The sequence below is a fragment of the Musa acuminata genome, chromosome BXJ3-4 (assembly GCF_036884655.1).
Source record: "Musa acuminata AAA Group cultivar baxijiao chromosome BXJ3-4, Cavendish_Baxijiao_AAA, whole genome shotgun sequence".
Classification (NCBI taxonomy): domain Eukaryota; kingdom Viridiplantae; phylum Streptophyta; class Magnoliopsida; order Zingiberales; family Musaceae; genus Musa; species Musa acuminata.
The window spans coordinates 12901831-12922872 of NC_088352.1; positions in this window are offsets into that span (position 1 = coordinate 12901831).

The window sequence follows — 21042 nt, forward strand, 5'->3', positions numbered from 1 at the left end:
TTTTAGCAAGTCTTGTTTTCAATAGCTTAAGTGTTCACCTCCCACTTTCTCTTTAAAAATCTGTAAGAGTGTGAACCACTTGTAAAAGATTGTAAGAGGGGTATTTGTCCTTCCCCTTCAAAGTGATTTGCTAGTAGAAGTTGGGAGCCTCGTCGAAGAAGGCTTCGTAAGTGGATGTAGGTCATTTTGACCGAACCACTTTAAATTGGTGTGTTCCTTGAATGTGTGAGTGTTTACCTTTCTTAAACCATTATTTACATAGCAGCAAGCTTTCAGTTTTTATCTTCTCACTTTACTCGAGCTACTTTCACCAAGTCATTCATTGTCGAATCGAAATCTCTATGCTTTTACGAAATCGTTTTCAAACTTACGAGTTTTAATCCGCTGCACTAATTCATCCCCCCCTCTTAGTGCTGCTCTGATCCTAACAATTGGTATCAAAGCCACGGTTTTATACTTTGGTTTAACACCCAAATAGAAATGGCTCTTTATGACTTTCAAGAGGGTCACTCTCTCATTCGTCCTCCCTTTTTCAATGGGAAGGACTACACTTATTGGAAAACTCGAATGAGAGTTTTCTTACTTTCGTTGAATCTCGAGCTTTGAAATATTGTCAAAAATGAATTTCAAAAATCTTCTCTTCTGATGAGCGAATGGGATGAATCGGAGAAGAAAGTTTTTGCTTTAAACGCGAAGGCTATGAATGCCTTATATTGTGCACTTGACAAAAATGAATTTAATTACGTTTTGATTTGTGGTTCGGCTTTTGATATTTGGAGAACTCTTGAGGTCACTAATGAAGGCACTAGCCGAGTGAAAGAGTCTAAAATCAACATTCTTGTGCACTCTTATAAACTTTTCCGAATGAAAGCAAGTGAGTCCATCGGAGACATATACATCCGTTTCACGGATGTCATCAATGGACTCAAAACTCTTGGTAAAAGTTTTTCTAACTTTGAACTAGTAACTAAAATCTTAAGATTGTTGAATCTCGGATTTTGATGATGAAGTCAATTGTCATTTGTTATCTAATCTATGTGTTGAGATAAGTGTGCAGGATTAACTACGATGAGAGTAAGACAAGCAGCAGGAGTTGCGCCGGAGTCAAGATCATGATCACGTTGGGAGTTCGAGAGTTCGACGGAAGTTCGGACGGTCGTCGGAGGTTCAGAGAGAACAGATCCGAGAAGTCCAGAAGCTTGCCAAGCGAAGCTCGTCGGAACTCGCCAAGTGGATCGTCGCAAAGTCCAGGAGTATGCCGGATGTCCGCAGAAGGATCACCGAGGGTTATCGGTTGATCGACGGAAGTTGGCAGGAAACTCGCCGGAAGAAGCGATTGACGCATCGGAGCAAAGCTGCAGAAGTTGTCTTAGAGTTAATCGTAGTTAGCATGATGATTAAGCATGAAAATGGGAGGTGATCCCATTAGCTTAATCTTGGGGCAATTGGGCCCCTGAAAAGATTCAAAGTGGGCCGAATGGAGTGAACCATTCGGACCCTGATTGCACCAGGAGGTGCAACCGCCCCAGCCAGGAGGTGCAACCGCCTGGGCTGTGGGGTTGGGAGGTGCAACCGCCCCAGCCAGGAGGTGCAACCGCCTGGGCTGTGGGGTTGGGAGGTGCAACCGCCCCAGCCAGGAGGTGCAACCGCCAGGGCTGCAAGGCTGGGAGGTGCAACCGCCCCAGCCAAGAGGTTGCACCGCCAGAGCTCAAGTTCCGAGCTCTGCCAGGCGATGCAACCACCGAGCTCAGTCTTCGAGCTCTGGCAGAGAGGTGCATCAGCCTGAGCTCAGTCTCGAGCTCTGCCAGGTGATGCATTCACCAAGCTCAGTCTTCGAGCTCTGGCAGAGAGGTGGATCAGCCTGAGCTCAACTTGGAGCTCTGCTAGGTGATGCAACCACCGAGCTCTGTTTCGAGCTCTGCCAGGTGATGCAATCACCAAGCTCAGTCTTCGAGCTCTGCCAGGTGATGCAACCATCGAGCTCAGTCTTCGAGCTCTGGCAGAGAGAAGCAATCGGCAGAGCTCAGTCTTCGAGCTCTGCCAGGCGGTGCCACCTCTCCAGTCGAGAGGTGCAACCGCCTGATCCCAGAATTCTGGGATTTGATCGATTTGATCGTTTTGAGCTCGAATTTTGAATTGGGTTGGGGCCTATAAATACCCCACCCATTCAGCACTGAAAAGATACAGACCTATACCGAAATCGTGATCTTTTCTGTGAATCTAAAGAGCTCAAAAGTGTTGTAAAGCCTTTAAGTCTCCTCCTTCTGTTCTTCAAGTTTTCAATTGTAAAGTGAGGAGAGAAAGGTCTGTAAAGGTTGTCTCCTAAGCCTGCCAAAAGGAGAGAAATTGTAAGAGGGAAGTTTGGCCTTCGCCCATTGAAGGAAGGCACCTAGTTGACGTCGGCAACCTCATCGGTGGAGGAAGCCAAAAGTGGAGTAGGTCAAGGCTGACCGAACCACTCTAAATCTCTGGTTTGCGTTTACTTTCGAGCACTTTATCATTACTGCAAACCTCCCTCATCACTACTGCTCTCTGCGCTTTCACGAACAAGTTCTAAGTGCTGTTCTTCCAAATCTGCATTCAGACGTAAACTCGTATTTTCATACATTACAGTTTACGTTTACGTTTGATTCTGCAGAACTGTTTTCCGTGCTTTTACGAACGAGCTTCCTTGCAGTTTACGCTTACATTTTAATCCTATTAATAACTGCAATCTGTCCTCTACGATTTTACGAACGAGTTTCAACATTTAGACGTAAAACTGCATTCAGACGTAAATCGGCTTTCTTCGCTCAATCATCAGATTTCAGTTTACGTTTACGTCTTGGTTTCAACTGCATACTGCCTTCTGCGAGTATACAAACGAGTTTCAAAGTTTAGACGTAAATCTGCGTCTAACTGCGTTTAGACGTAAATCTGCGTTTAGACGTAAAACTGCGTTTAGACGTAAAACTGCGTTTAGACGTAAAACTACGTTTAGACGTAAAACTGTGTTTAGACGTAAATCTGCGTTTAGACGTAAAACTACGTTTAGACGTAAAACTGCGTTTACACGTAAATCTGCGTTTAGACGTAAATCTGCATTTAGACGTAAAACTACGTTTAGACGTAAAACTGCGTTTAGACATAAATCTGCGTTTAGACGTAAATCTGCATTTAGACGTAAATCTGAGTTTAGACGCAAAACTGCGCTTAGACGCAAAACTGCGCTTAGACGCAATCTGCGCTTAGACGCAAAACTGCGCTTAGACGCAATCTGCGCTTAGACGCAAACTGCACTTAGATACAAACTGAGAATTTGCTTTTGCATCAACTAGGTGCCTTCCTTCAATGGGCGAAGGCCAAACTTCCCTCTTACAATTTCTCTCCTTTTGGCAGGCTTAGGAGACAACCTTTACAGACCTTTCTCTCCTCACTTTACAATTGAAAACTTGAAGAACAGAAGGAGGAGACTTAAAGGCTTTACAACACTTTTGAGCTCTTTAGATTCACAGAAAAGATCACGATTTCGGTATAGGTCTGTATCTTTTCAGTGCTGAATGGGTGGGGTATTTATAGGCCCCAACCCAATTCAAAATTCGAGCTCAAAACGATCAAATCGATCAAATCCCAGAATTCTGGGATCAGGCGGTTGCACCTCTCGACTGGAGAGGTGGCACCGCCTGGCAGAGCTCGAAGACTGAGCTCTGCCGATTGCTTCTCTCTGCCAGAGCTCGAAGACTGAGCTCGATGGTTGCATCACCTGGCAGAGCTTGAAGACTGAGCTTGGTGATTGCATCACCTGGCAGAGCTCGAAACAGAGCTCGGTGGTTGCATCACCTGGCAGAGCTCCAAGCTGAGCTCAGGCTGATCCACCTCTCTGCCAGAGCTCGAAGACTGAGCTTGGTGAATGCATCACCTGGCAGAGCTCGAGACTGAGCTCAGGCTGATGCACCTCTCTGCCAGAGCTCGAAGACTGAGCTCGGTGGTTGCATCGCCTGGCAGAGCTCGGAACTTGAGCTCTGGCGGTGCAACCTCTTGGCTGGGGCGGTTGCACCTCCCAGCCTTGCAGCCCTGGCGGTTGCACCTCCTGGCTGGGGCGGTTGCACCTCCTGGCTGGGGCGGTTGCACCTCCCAACCCCACAGCCCAGGCGGTTGCACCTCCTGGCTGGGGCGGTTGCACCTCCCAACCCCACAGCCCAGGCGGTTGCACCTCCTGGCTGGGGCGGTTGCACCTCCTGGTGCAATCAGGGTCCGAATGGTTCACTCCATTCGGCCCACTTTGAATCTTTTCAGGGGCCCAATTGCCCCAAGATTAAGCTAATGGGATCACCTCCCATTTTCATGCTTAATCATCATGCTAACTACGATTAACTCTAAGACAACTTCTGCAGCTTTGCTCCGATGCGTCAATCGCTTCTTCCGGCGAGTTTCCTGCCAACTTCCGTCGATCAACCGATAACCCTCGGTGATCCTTCTGCGGACATCCGGCATACTCCTGGACTTTGCGACGATCCACTTGGCGAGTTCCGACGAGCTTCGCTTGGCAAGCTTCTGGACTTCTCGGATCTGTTCTCTCTGAACCTCCGACGACCGTCCGAACTTCCGTCGAACTCTCGAACTCCCAACGTGATCATGATCTTGACTCCGGCGCAACTCCTGCTGCTTGTCTTACTCTCATCGTAGTTAATCCTGCACACTTATCTCAACACATAGATTAGATAACAAATGACAATTGACTTCATCATCAAAATCCGAGATTCAACAAAGATCCCTTCCAAAAAGTTGGGATCCAAAAGTTACGGCCATTCAAGAGGCCAAGGACCTTAAGACATTTTCTCTCGAAAAACTAATTGGGTCTTTAATGACCTACGAAATAAATAATGTGACAAAAGGGAACTCGAGAAGACTACATGAAGACCACTCGAGCATAAGCTCAAGTGATGGTGAACTTAAACTACAAATAAAAAAAAAAGTAAAAAGTAAAAAGAACTGAACTACTTGCTTTGAATGCAAGAAGAACAAAAATTGGGATAAATTGAGCTCCTCCAAAGACGAGGAGAAAATCAAGAAAGGTAAGGTGGCAAACTACGCCTTAATGGCTTTTAACGATGAGGTAATCGAAACCCCCTTAATTTATTTTGAAATTACTTGATATTTTTCGTGATGTATTTTCTAGTTTTTTTAATAATTAATTTTCTTGAAAATTGCATGTTTTATGTTTATAGAATAAAATATTAGATTTAAATCTAATGACCATATGTATATTTTTCTTAAGAAGAAAAAATGAGTATCTTGATGATTTTCGGTTTTGATTGAAACCATGCTTGATGTTTTAATGACAATATTAATAAATTTAACATCATGCTTAATGATGATACATGGCTTTTGTATAGAAAACTAAGCATAAAAAGATAGATTAATCTAAAAAAAATGCATGACTATAACAAATAACAAAATTATTTTGGTTAAAAATACCTTATGCTCAATGAAACCATGATTGATGAATATGCTTTATGTTTAATAATTTCTTTGCCTTGTATGTCCTATTATGATAAATATTTTGAAAATAAATGAAATCATGTTTGATTTGAAGTAATGTAGAATGATCATGCTTAATGAGTTTTCTTTCGAAATGATGCATAATGATTTTTGTGATTTATGGATTATCGATTTTCACGATATTAAAAGTGGCTTTTTCAGTTTAAAAAAAAATTGATGCATATTTTGATTTGACATAAATGAAATAGGCATGCTTCTATGAAATAGTATAAGTGTCATGCTTGACGATTGTATACTTAATAATGCTTGATGTTGTAATGAAAATATTGAAGTTTTAATACCATGATTGATAACTTTATGCATGAGATTTTAAAGTAATATATAATGATTTTTTATAATTTATTGGGCTTGATGGTTTTATGACGAAATTCATTTTTTTGATCCTAAACGTTGATGCATGTTTCAAAAGCATGTTAACATGAAATCAATCACTTAAAATGAAATGCTTTTAAAAATAAAAAAAAGAGAAAATCTATTATCAATGAAATCATGAATCTACTTATGTTATGAATTTTGTGATCCATAAAAATGATTTTGATAATTTGAATTTGAAATGAGTTTTATCAAAATCATGGTCTTGATTTTTAGGAATAATATGAGATTTCCTTTTATGATCATTTTGATTATTTAAAAGGAGATTTGTCGAAATGATTCATGGAATTTTGGATTCATGGTTGAAATCTTTGTACCTTTGAATTCTTCCCTTCTCCTTTCGATTTTTGAATTCATGAATGTTATATGTTGAAGATTTGAAACCATGTTTTGATATCATGCATACCTAAGAAATGTTGATTTGATAAATTGAATGATTTGAAAATGAATGATGATTTTTCTCTTGAATGTAACTTGTGATATTCTTTATGAATCATCATCTTGATTTCTTGATATTCAATACATGAAATTTTGTTATGAATCAAGATCTTGTTCTTTGAACTCTCATGTTTCTTCTTATTGTTTCCTAAAGAAAAAAATTTCTGAAATGAATCATGATTCTTTTTTGGAATTATAATTTTTATGATTCAAAAAGAATTGAGAGCTTAAAAAATCTATCTATGTTTTTCTTTTTATGAATATCTTGAAAATGATTTTGATTTGATGATTTGAATTTGAATAAGACTTATCTTGATTTTTCAAAATTTATAACTTAAAGACTTCTTATGCAAGAATCAAGGTACTATAACATTTGATCTCCTAGATTTCTTTTTGACATTTATAAAAATAAAGGAGATCTGTTGAAATAAATCATACCTTTTGGTATTCAAATGATTATCTTTGATGATATGATTTCTTTGTATCTATGATGCAAATGCCTTGATTGAATCACGGTTATAAAAGAAAAAGGAAATTGTTAGCTTGCTAATTGCAAAAATATACCCTAGCTTGAATGATAAAACATGAGATTGCCTATAATGCAAATTTATTGTTATCATGATGTGTAGATTGAAATAATGATTAGAATATTGATGTAATTATAAATGATGATTTGGTATTATGCATAAAATACTCTTGATATTATTTTGATACATACAAATGAAAAGTTATGAAATTTTAGTATCATGTATGATATGCTCATAATGTTGATTGATTTATTCAATATCGTGCATGAATGAAATATAAGATTTTTGAAATAGTACATGTTTTAATTTGAAAATATAATGATGCATAAATAAGATTGATACTTACCCTTGTCATAATTGATGTACAGGGTCTTTCCTTCTTTTTAACAATGACAAAGGGGGAGATAGCTAGCTTGCACAAGACAAGAGAAGCAAAAAATTACAAAAGTACATATCGCAAAAAGAGGCAAAACTTATTAGCTTGCTCATCTCAAAAGCAAGAAATGCTATCTTGTAATCTCAAGCAAATGCACTATCTTACCTATCTCAAGAAGCAAAACTTGCAACTTGCACATTGCAATAGGAAGTAAGAATCATGAGCTTACACAAGAAAGCTATCTTGCATTTGCTTTCGAAATTTTTGCTAGCTCGTATGTAGTAAAACTTGCATATCGTAAAAATTGCTAGCATGTAGTCTAAAGAGAAGTAAACAGTTGCTATCTCAAGATGTTGAATATGCCAAAATTGCACTTTGCAATGGAAGCAAAATTGCAAAGGAAGCAAAATTTGATAGCTTGCAACTTGCATATTTCAAGAAGCAAGAGCTGCTTTTTGAACATTTTAAAACTGCAAGCTTGCATGTTCTAAAATATTGTAAAATGTTGTAAAGTAGGACATGCTATTTACCTATCTTGTATATCTAAAACTTGATAGCTTGTATATTCTAATGTGATATAGCACTTGCTAAATTTTTGCTAGCCTGCATGATGTAGCATTTGCTAAATTTTCAAGCTTACAAATTGAATGATGATAAAACTTGATATTATGATTTTCATGCAATAAGTTGAATTCATCTCTCAAACACATAGAAAGTGACACTTCTCCTTTTTGTTGATGATAAAGGAGGAGAAGTATAATCATGTTATGCATGATGACGTATTACAAATATTCATAATAAATATTTACAATGACTTGAATTTGGCTTGAATTTAAAGTTCTATCAATATGACATATTGATAGGGGGAGTTTGTTTAAACTCCGGGAGTTAAGGTTAACTCTGTCATCAAGTGGTTGTCATCATAAACAAGGGAGAGATTGTTGAATCTCGTATTTTGATGATGAAACCACTTGATATGTGTTTATGATTTAATCTGTGTTTTGAGTGATGCAGGATGGTTCGTTCAGGATAAGACAATTAAAGCAGGAAAATCATGTTGTGTCGAAGGAACATGTTAGAAGATTGGACGTCAGGTCGGTGGATCGATCAACGTATCGATAGAAGGCTTCGAGCCATGGATTCGGGCATCGGGCCAAGAAGAGCAGGTATTGTGCCAAGGATATCGGAGTTACGGAGTCAACTGACCGATTGGGCAATAAGCCGCAAGAGAGGACGATGCGTCGAAGAATCGGACGAAGCGTCGAGGGACCAATGACATGCCCGACAACTTGATTAATTTCTTAGGAGTAATTATCTAGATTGAACTTTTGTTTTATATGTGCAGGATTAACTATGATAGCTTGAAGACATAACGCAAGTCTACCGGAGTCAAGTTCGATGGGTGTTCAAGAGTCCGAAGATTCGTCGGAGATGCTGCCGGAACCAACCGAGAAGAAATCGAGGACTTATCGTTGTTTTTGGAAGTTCGCCGAAGAGATTGTCAAAGGTTCGCGGAGATCACCGAGAAGGCTCGGCAACTCGCTGAACTCGCCACAAGATCGGGAGATTGTTGGGAGTCCACCGGAAGAAATCCGATGGTGTATCGGAAGTCTACCGGAAGATCGTTGGAAAGCTCGTCGGAAGGAGACTCGACGTTTGCCGGTTGAAAACTTGCTTAGGACTATGTTTTCAGTTGCGTGGTTTGCATATAATTAGGGTTAGGATTAAGAGATAATTCTATATCCTGGTTAAGGGCCAATTGGGCCCGATATTACCTAGTTTGGGCCAGATTTGAAGCCCATCTAGTGACCCATAGGATCGGGCGGTAGCATCGCCCACCACCCGAGAGGTCCGGCGGTGGCACCGCCCAGCACCCGAAAGGTCGGGCGGTGGCACCGCTAGCTTCGGGAACCCAAGAGAATTCAAATTTGGAGCTCAAATTTGAATCCTCTTGGGGTCTATAAATACCCCTCAATTCTCAACAGAGAAAACAACCTTTGAGAAGTTAGAGATTGAGATAAAGCCTTAGCAAAGTCTTTAGCAAGTCTTGTTTTCAATAGCTTAAGTGTTTACCTCCCTCTTTCTCTTTAAACTATCGACGCTTCATAGAAGGGTATTCGAAGTGTGCAACTCCATTGATGGAGTTGCTGAAGAAGGAGCAGCCTTTGAGATGGTCTGATAAATATGAATTTGCATTCCAAGATCTGAAGACTGCTGTGTTGAAAGAACCGGTGCTCAAATTATCGGACTATGGGGAGCCCTTCGAAGTCCATACAAATGCTTTAGATTTCGCTATTGGGGGAGTACTTATGTAGGAGGGTCGTCCGATAGCCGACGAGGGCTGTAAGCTTAACGAGACTGAGCGGCGGTGTTCGGTGCACAAGAAGGAGATGACAACGGTGGTCTATTGTCTACAAGTTTGGTGACACTACCTTCTTAGATCAGGATTTAAGCTGAGGATAGTGTTAGGACCCTTTTTCTAAGCTTTTGAATAATGTTTGTTGAGTCTGTTTAGTCCAATTGTTTATTGAGTCGGTTTGGTTCAGTTAGAATCAAGTAGAGGTTTATTTAATATTTATTTATTATTAGAGTTCAAGTTCTGATGGACTTTAGGTGGAACTCTATAAATAAGGATGTAACTGCTTCTTTTCAATAAGCTATGAAAAATACTATTCTGTTCTTTGACAAACCCTAGGAGGCCGATCCCCTCGAAGTGATCAAGGAGGGTCGATCCCCTCGAAGCGATCAAGGAGGGCCGATCCCCTCGAAGCGATCAAGGAGGCTGATCCCCTCGAAGCGATCATTATCATCATCATTTCTCCCTTTATCATCCTCATTTCTCTCTTTCTTCGACGATAAGACTTTAGGGTCTTACCATTTGGTATCAAAGCCTACGATAAGACTTTAGGGTCTTATCATTTGGTATCAGAGCAACGATCCTTCACGTTTTCGTTGCAACGAAGCTATCAAAAAAAAAAAAAACGAAGAAAGAAAGAAAGAAAGAAAGAAAGAAAGAGAGAAGAAGAAGCAGCAACCGCAGCCACGCAACCCTGCTTCCCCTGCGTCCGGCCAGCCCACCCGCCGGCCGTCGCTGCTCTCCGGCCAGCGCCCACCATCGCCCCGCTTCCCGGCCGGCGACCACCACCGCCGCTGTTCCCCGGCCAGGAGACGACGCTGCCAGCGTCCATCCCAGCCCTACTGCCGCCGCCCGCCTCCCCTTGCGTCGCAGCGCAGCCGCTCGACTCTTCTCCTCGGCGATCGTTGGTGACGCTGCTACCAGCCGCGCCACCACCGCTGCCTCTCCACTGCAACCCTAGCCGTGCCCCCCCCTTGGGTCGCAGCCGCAGCCGCCTGTTGCCGCAGCCCCTCGTTGCAACGGTTGCAGAAACAGAGTTCCTCTGTTGCCGCAGCCCCTCGTCGATATCAGCCGCGCCTCCACCAGCCGCGCCGCCTCCAGCACTCCTCTTCCCCTCCAGCGCCGTCGCCGACCAGCCGACCCATCACTGCTGCGGGCCACCGTGCGACGACTGCCGCACGCCTCCCAGCAGCCGATCCTCCTTGCTCTGCATCCGTAGTGCCAGAAACAGGGCAACTCACCGGTTGCCCTTGTTCCCAACCGTGACACCGCTGACTCCTCCTTCTCCACCGCTGCCGCTGCTTCTCGGCCGCACGATCACCGCCGCGCCGCCGTTGCCAGCATCGCCAGCGGCTCCGGCTGTGGTGCTATAGAAACAGAGCACCCTGTTTCCCATCTCCAGCATCGCAACTTCCCGGCCAGAGACGACGCTCGCTGCCTTTTTCTCCACTGCCAACGCTGCGCTCCGGCCAGTGACCACCGGTGCTGCCAGCCACCGCAGCCTTCTCCTCAACCGCTCGTGATCCTTCCGGCCAACTCCTTCGGTGGTGCGACAAAAACAGAACCACCACGCAGCAACAAAACCAGTGGCACCCTTTGCTGCCGTAGCCGTCGATTGTAACCACCGTCGTCGCTCCCGGCCAACGACCAATCCCTCGTTCTGCAGCAGTCGCCCTCCAACAGCGAACGCAGCAACAGCAGCAAGTACGCTGCCTTGCCTCAACCCCAGCAGCGCACGCAACATTGATTCCTCTTCTCAACCTCGGCCGCATCAACGCCGCCTCCCCCTTGCTTAGCATATTCTGCCACAACCACAGGTTGCTATCACCACAGTCTCAACCCCGTTGCTTGGCGATCGCCCCTTGGGTCGCAGCAGCTACAGCCACATCAACGCAATCGCCTTCCAACCCCGGCGCTCTCACCTCACGCAACGATAAAAACAAGGCAACTACTCTTCCTCCAACGCAGCGACCGCAGCACTGTCCTTGGCGTCCACCTCCTCGGCAACTTCGCATCGACAGTGTTGATGCCCTTAACCGACACCAAAAATAGGAGTTGAGATTACAAATTTACAGTCTTACGCAATGGCCACTGATAACTCGGTGAAAGCACAAATGGAAGCATTGGAAATCAGAATTGAGAACCGGTTACAAGAAGTACTTAATGATTTCAAAAAGGACTTACTGGGGAGCCTTAGTAAATTTCAACAAGGTGGGAGCTCAAGTTCTACATTGCATAGATCTGGAAATACTAGAAAAGGGCCCCAAGATTGTGACACAATCTACTCAGACATGAAGGTGGATGGACAACTCTCAAAAATTTGTCAGACTTCTATAGTGTTGGAATATCAGAGTAGGTTTGAAAGATTATCAAATCAAGCTAGAGATTGGTCGGAATGACAACTTCTGGATACATTTATTGAAGGTCTTATTCCAGAGATTCGGTGTGAAGTTAAGGCTCGTCAACCCCGCACTATGATAGCTGTGATCTCATTCGCACATCTACATGAGAAAAAAATCAATAGGGAAAATCATGGAAACAGAAGTGACAACAACTAGATGATTAGTAAGCCACTGGCCTCATCTATTCCCAACCAAAGCCTTGACACCCGAAGACTAACCCAAGAAGAACTCAATGAAAGGTTAGCAAAGAGTTTGTATTATGATGAAAAATGGAGTATGGAGCATCAATGTAAACAAGGGCAACTTCTGATGATTGAACCAATTGGAGAGGAACCGAAAGCTAAGAATGTGGACTCCGATCATGAAGGTATAAATTCTAATGCAGAGGTTGGACCTACCATACATACAATGCATGCATTAGCCGACTACTCTAACCCGCAAACTATGGAAGTTGGCGAAACTCTGGAACATCAGCCTGTTATAGTTTTGATTGATACTGGTAGCACTAACAATTCTATGGACAGTGAGACTATTGACCGATTGGCCCATCACATTGAAGACTGTGACAGATTCAAAGTAAAGATCATTGATGGACGGATTTTCACTTGTGATAGCAAAGGTTCAAAGATAAAATTGATTATACAAGGCCAGAAGTTTCATGCAACGATTACTACACTGAAAAATCAACCTGTTGCTTACACTCTCAAAAAGTGGAGACCATACTTACTTGATCAACGGGTTATGATGTGTTGCAGAGAGTCTATGGCTAAAGTGCCGAAGAGAAGCTCCCTGAGATTGATGCTGCTCAGCCTTGAGGACAAGGCTGATTTGAAGAGGGAGAAACTGTTAGGACCCTTTTTCTAAGCTTTTGAATAATGTTTGTTGAGTCTGTTTAGTCCAATTGTTTATTGAGTCGGTTTGGTTCAATTAGAATCAAGTAGAGATTTATTTAATATTTATTTATTATTAGAGTTCAAGTTCTGATGGACTTTGGGTGGAACTCTATAAATAAGGATGTAACTACTTCTTTTCAATAAGCTATGAAAAATACTATTTTGTCTTTTGACAAACCCTAGGAGGCCGATCCCCTCAAAGCGATCAAGGAGGATCGATCCCCTCGAAGTGATCAAGGAGGGCCGATCCCCTCGAAGCGATCAAGGAGGCCGATCCCCTCGAAGTGATCATTATCATCCCCTTTCTCTTCTTTCTTTCACGATAAGACTTTAGGGTCTTATCATTTGGTATCAGAGCCATGATAAGACTTTAGGGTCTTATCATTTGGTATCAGAGCCTACGATAAGACTTTAGGGTCTTATCATTTGGTATCAAAGCGACGATAAGACTTTAGGGTCTTATCAGATAGACAACATTGCTTTGAGCTATTTCCAAACTTAGAAGAAATTATTCCTAAAGCAAGTACGATAGCAAGACTTCCTAGCTAAGTTTGATATAGTAATGGAGTACAAGCTCGGAAAAGCAAATGTCATGGCCGATGCATTGAGCTAGAAAGTGGAGTGAGTGAATGTTGTACAGTTGGAGGGTAGAGGCCAAGCAAGTCAGTTGCACTTCAACTTCCTTTCTAGGATCAGGGATGGACTATATAGTGATCCCCAGGTAGTAACCCTGATGCAACTCATCAATGAAGGCAAGGCATGACAATTTTGGGTCCAGGAGGGACTCATTTACACAAAAGGGAATAGGGTTTATGTCCCTCGAGTGAGCAATTTAAGGTGTGAGCTCTTAAGAGAGTGTCATGATTCCCTTTATGTTGGATATACGGGCATTCATAGAACCTTAGCTCTCATGGAGAGGGCCTTCTACTGGCCGAAGATAGGGAGTGTTGTAGAGGAATATGTGTTACGAAAAGAGTCAGCACTAAGAGGGGGGTGACTTAGTGCAGCGATAAAAATTACGTCGGTTCAAAACTTCGTTGCGATTAAATTCATTTTCAACAAAAAACCATTTCATAAAGGTATTAACTTTAAAAGTGTATGAAAAAGTATAGTGGATGTAAAGCAAGTAAATTGGTTTGCAGTAAAGTAAATTACACAAGAGAAATGCAAACCAGATTTTTATAGTAGTTCGGTCATCGTGACCTACATCCACTTTACCGATTCCTCTTTTGTCGAGGCCACCGACATCCACTATCAGTCTTCTTTCAATGGGCAAAGACTAACTATCCTTTTACACCCCTCTTTTCATTTTTAAGGGTTTAGGAGACAACCTTTTACAACCCTCTTTTACAAGGTATCCCTTTCACACCTCCCTTAGAACTCTCTCTAAGCTTTGGGAGGAGGAAACTCAACTTTCTAAGGTTTATAACTTTAAAATCATAGGGTTTTGCTCAATATTTATTACTTCTCCATACAGGAATAGCTAGGGTATTTATAAGCCGCAAATGGATTCAAATTTGGAGCCCAAAATTTAAACCCCCAAAATTTTAGGGTACGGGCGATACCACCGCTTGCACTAGGCGGTACCACCGCCTGCAGCCTGACACTAGGTGGTACCACTGCCCAAACTAGTGGCACCACCGCCCAGACAGTCTTGGAGACTGAGTCTGGGTGGTACCACCGCCCAGATTGGCGGTACCACCTCTTGACATAGTCTTGAAGATTGTGCCACGATGGTTTCACCTATTTGGTCACTATTTTGACCTTTCTCTTGGCCTAACTATCCTCTGATTGGGTTGGCCCAATTCTAATCCCTATTATGTACTATCTATGAATTTTAAGACATTTACTAAGCTAAAAAAAATTCGTAAGTCTAGGTTTCTTCCGGTGAGCTTCCAGTAATCTTCCGGCGAACTTCCGACGATCTCTCGGCAATGTTCCAACAGACTCCTAGCAAGCTCCTAGACTTCATGATGATCTTCTTGGCGAGTTCTAATGAGCTTCTTTGGCAAGCTCTGGGACTTCTCGATCAATTCTGATAGAACTTCCGACGAACGTCCGGACTTCCGACGAACTCTCGAACTCCCAACGAAATCGCGTTCTTGACTCCGAGACTTCATTTTGCTTTATGCCTTGCTATCGTAGTTAATCCTGCACATGTAAAAACACACTTTGATCTAGACAATTATTACTAAGCATGAATCATGTTGTTCGGCAGGTCATTGGTCCATCGATGCTTCATTTGATTCTTTGAAGCATCGTCATCTCTTACAGCCTATTGCCCAATCAGCTAATTGACCTCCGCAACTTCGATATCCTTGGCATAATTTCCACTCTTCTTAGCCCGATGCCCAAATCCATGGCTCGAAACCTTCTGTCGATACGTCATCCGATCCTCCGACTAGACGTCTAATCTTCTGACATATTCCACCGGCCCAACATGATTCTTCCTGCTTTAATTATCTCATCCTGATCGAAGCATCCTATGTCACTCAAAACGCAGATCAATTCATAAACACTTATCAATTGGTTTCATCATCAAATCTGATATTCAACAATCTCCCCCTTTTTGATGATGACAACCAATTGATGACGGAGTTTAAACAAACTCCCCCCTATCAATATGCCATATTGATAGAGACTCTTAGATTCAAAAATTCAAGCAACATGTTATCATAAACTTATGCATAACATCATACTTCTCCCCTTTTGTCATCAATAAAAAGGAGAAGTGCAACTAGCAAGTGTTTTTAGACATCCAAGTTCAAATCATTGCATAATAAATCTCAAGTTTTATCATCATTGCAAGCTAGCAAAAATTTTGAGTTTTAGATCATGTAAACTAGCAATATTTAAGCTATTCAAGAAGGCAACTTTTACTTCTTGAAATATGCAAGTTAGAAATTTTTGCTTCTCTTTTGAGATGAGCAAGCTAACATGTTTTTGCATCTTCTTGACTTGTGCAAGCTAATAAGTTTGCCTCTTTTCATGATGTGCACGCTAGAAATTCTTTCTCCTCCTTTGTCATTAGCAAAAAGAGAGGAATAACAAAACAATGGTGCAATTCATCAATTTTTAAATTATGACAAAAATTAAGTATCATTCTTATTTCAATATGTCATAATTGAGATAAACTTTGAATTTAAATTTAATTCAAGTCAATGCAATTTTAATCATGATTCTCATACATGATATGCAATACATCAAATACATTATCATAATAAAATCATAAGTATTGCATGCATCATTTTTGAATAAGCTAGCAACTTTGCTTCCTAGAAAGTTTTTCTCCTTGCAATTTGTGAGCTAGCAAATTTTACATATCAAAGTTGGCAAAATTTTTTACATCTTTTAGGATGAGCAAACTTTTTGCTTCTTCTTGAAGTATGCAAGCTAGCAAAATTTCTCCCCCTTTGTCATTGTCCAAAAAGAAGGGAAGAAAATAATTTTTTAATTCTTTTTCCCTTTACAATAATTTTCAAATCATGACAAAGGTAAATAACAAAGATAAAAAATCAAGTCATGAATGTCAAAATCAAAGTATTGCATGCATTCATATCATCACATGAAGAATATCAAGAAGAACTTGGTGATGAGATATACTTCATGAATACAAGGAATTTTACATAATAAAATTCAAGTTATAAACCTTAAAAGATGTCAAGTAGCATATCATGATTTATTAGAATAAGTCTTCTTTTTAGTGAATAGCAAAAGGAATAGTAGGAGAACAAGATCTCAATTCATGCATATCAATGATATAATTCACTTTGACAAATCTCATTTTTAATAAATAACAAAAAGAAACATGGGAGTTCAAAAACAAGATCTTGATTCATAGAAAAATTTCAGGTATCAATATCGAGAATTCGAGATCATGATATAGATGAAGACATTCTTATAGCAAAAAGATGTCATAAGAGAACACATAAATGATCTCGATTCATATATAATATCTCTCAATTCATTACGAATCATAAAAATTATAATTCCGAAAAATCATGATTCATTTAGAAAATCTCCTCTTAAGAAAATACCAAGTAGAATCATAGGAGAATGATTAAAAAAAATCTTGATTCATAATAAATCTTTATTTGCAAATATCAAGGAATCGAGATTTGGATAAAAAAAAAATATTTAAATTTAAATCATCAAAATCACTTTCATAGTTCAAGAGATTCAAAATAATATAAATATATATTTCAATCTCTTATTCAAAACTCGATAAGATAGAGATGTTTCATTTTAAGTTGTTAGTTTCATACAAGTATGCCATTGTCTTTTTATGCCAAATAAAAACATCCATCAATCATTTAGGATCGAAAAATAAATTTCGTCATAAAAACCATCAAGATCAATAAACCATAAATTACCCAAAAAATCATCATTTCTTCAAATCATCATGCATAGATTCACATTAAGTATGATATCAAACCTCTTAACATTTTCATTAAGATATCAAGCATGGTTTCAATCAAAATCAGAAATCATCAAGATATACATTATTTCTTCTTGAAAAAACATACATAGGATTATCATTAGATTTAAATCTAATATTTTATTCATAAAACATATAATTTTTATGATCATTACTAGAAGGATAAGCATGATTTCTAAAATTTTATTTTTTGCATTATTCATTACATTATTAAACATGTAATTTTCAAGAAAAATAAATTTTCTAAGTTAAATTAAAAATAACTCATGTAAAGCATCATGTTATTTTGAGATAAACTAAGGAGGTTTCGTTTGAGTATTTTACCTCATTGTCGAAAACCGTTAAGGCGTAGTTTATCACCTCGCCTTTGTTGGATTGTCCTTCATCTTCGGATGAGCTCATTTCGTCCAAGATTGCTTCTTTCTTCTTGCGTTCATAACAAGTAGTTGCATTCTTTTTAAGTTTATTTTTATTCTTCAATTTTTATTTCATGAATTTTTTAAATTTCATAGTGAGGAGTTCAAGTTCACCATCACTTTGAGCTTATGCTCGAGTAGTCTTCGATTGTTCTAAGTCTGAAATCTTTTTTGTTCTTTGGAAGGATGTTCTCAAGTTCGTTTTGTGCATTGTGTGCCATTTCATATGTCATTAATGAACCAAAAAATTCTTCAAGTGAAAAATTATTATGATCTTTTGCCTCATGTATTGTGGTTACTTTGGGATCCCAGTTCTTATTAAGAGAACATAAAATTTTGTTTATAAGTTCAAAGTCCGAAAACCTTTTACCAAGTACTTTTAAACCATTGATGACATCCGTAAAATGGGTATACATGTCTCTAATGGTTTTGCTTGGTTTCATATGAAAAAGTTCAAAATCATACATCAAAAAGTTGATTTTTGAATCTTTAACTTTGCTAGTGCCTTCATATGTGATTTCAAGAGTATGCCAAATGTCAAAAGTCATGTTGCAAGTAGAAACCCAATTAAATTCGGTTTTATGTAAGGCACAAAATAGAGCATTCATAGCTCTAGAATTTAAAGAAAAAGTTATCTTCTCCAAATCATTCCAATGGTTCATTGGAAGAAAAGACCTTCAAAACCATTTTCCATAATACTCCATAAATTTAAATCCAAAGAAAGTAAGAAAACTCTTATTCGAGTTTTCTAATATGTGTAGTTCGTCCCATTGAACAAGGGAGGACGAATGACAGAAAGTCCCACTTGAAAGTCGAAAAGAGCTATTTCTCTTGGGTGTTAAACCAAATGAGAAATAGTGAGGCTTTGATACTAATTATTAGGAAAATAGTCGACACTAAGAGGGGGGTTGAATTAGTACAACGGTAAAAATTACGTCGGTTCAAAACATCGTTGCGATTAAATCCGTTTCCAATGAAAAACTGTTTCATAAAGGTATTAAATTTGAAAGTGTACAAAAGAGCATAGTGGATGTAAAACAAGTAAAGTGGTTTGCAGTAAATTAAATTACACAAGAGAAACACAAACCAGATTTTTATAGTAGTTCGGTCATCGTGATCTATATCCACTTCGTCGATTCCTCTTCCGTCGAGGCCACCAGCATCCATTATCTGTCTTCTTTCAATGGGCAAAGATCAACTTCCCTTTTACACTCTCTTCTCCTTTTCATAGGTTTAGGAGACAACGTTTTATAACCCTCTTTTACAATGTATCCCTCTCACACCTCCCTTAGAACTCTCTCTAAGCTTCAGGAGGAGGAAACTCAACTTTCTAAGGTTTACAACTTTAGAATCACAGGGTTTTGCTCAATATTTCTTACTTCTCTATGCAGGAATAGTTGGGGTATTTATAGGCCCTAAATGGATTCAAATTTGGAGCCCAAAATTTAAACCCCCGAAATTTCAAGGTACGGGCGGTACCATCGCCTGCACTAGGCGGTACTATCGCCTGCAGCCTGACACTAGGCAGTACCACTGCCTAAACAGTATCAGAGACTTAGTCTGGGTGATACCACCACCCAAACTGGCGGTACCACCGCTTGACGTAGTCTCGGAGACTGTGCCATAACGGTTTCACCTGTTTGGTCACTGTTTGGGCCTTTCTCTTGGCCCAACTATCCCCTATTATGTGCTAATATGAATTTTAAGATATTTACTAAGCTAAACAAAGTTCGTAAGTCTAGGTTTCTTCCATCGAGCTTCCAACGATCTTCCGGCAAACTTCCGACGATCTCTCGACAATGTTCCAGCGGACTCCCGGTAAGCTCTTGGATTTCATGATGATCTTCTTAGTGAGTTTTGACGAGCTTCTTTGGCAAGCTCTGGGACTTCTCGGTCAATTCTGATAGAACTTCTGACGAACGTTCGGACTTCCGACGAACTCTCGAACTCCCAACGAAATCACATTCTTGACTCTGGGACTTCATTTTGCTTTATGCCTTGCTATCGTAGTTAATCTTGCACATGTAAAAATACACTTTAATCTAGACAATTATTACTAAGCATGAATCATGTTGTCTTGCATGTCATTGGTCCATCGATGCTTCGTTTGATTCTTCGACGTATCGTCCTCTCTTGTGGCCTATTGCCCAATCAGCTAGTTGACCTTTACAACTCCGATATCCTTGGCGCAATATCTGCTCTTCTTGGCCCGATACCCGAATCCATGGCCCGAAGCCTTCTGTCGATATGTCGACCGATCCTCCGGCCCGACATCTAATCTTCTGACACGTTTTCCTCTGACCCAACATGATTCTTCATGCTTTAATTATCTCATCCTAATCAAAGCATCATGTGTCACTCAAAACGTAGATCAATTCATAAACACTTATCAATTGGTTTTATTATCAAAATATGAGATTCAACAATATGTTCGAAAGTGCCTCATTTGCCAACAAGATAAGGTGGAGCAGTGGAAGCTGGTGAGACTTTTGGAGCCGTTGCCTGTACTATAAAGGTCATGGGAGAACATTTCCTTAGACTTAATTTCAAGCTTACCGGTAGTAAGGGGACTCGGATCGATACTCATGGTGGTCGATCGATTTTCAAAGTATGCAACTTTCATTGTTGCACCCCTATACTGTTCAACAGCAGAGGTGGCCAAGTTGATGATGAAGAATGTGGTGAAGTGTTGCGGAGTCCCGCACAATATCATCAGTGATCGAGATGCTTGGTTCCTAGGACGATTCTGGACCGAGCTATCCAAATTATTGGGGTCTAAGTTATACTTCTTCACAAGTCTTTACCCCTAGACGGATGGCCAAACCGAAAGGATAAACTCACTCCTGGAGCAATATCTTTGACACTATATGGGTGCCAACCAATAAAATTAGGTGAAGTTGTTGGACATAGCTCAATTCTCCTACAACTTGCAGCGGAGCTCTGCTTATAAAAAGAGCCCCTTCAAGATCATTACAAGACAACAACCTGCTAGTCATAGGTGCCCAGCAAGCCAATCACGTGAGTGATGGCACGTGTGACTTGATACAGAATCTTTTTGCTTATTATATTTTGGCGTATATCACTTTATAACTAATGCATAAATGCATATATATATTGTGATGTCCTTGGATTTGTGCAATGGGAATCGGATCGTGATGAGATCACGATAATGAGATCGATTCACCTTTAAACACATATCCTAAATAATCCCGGTCATAGGTTACTCGAGAGGGACATCGTGATAACCGGATAGACTGGTGTGCTGTATACCCGTCCATATGAT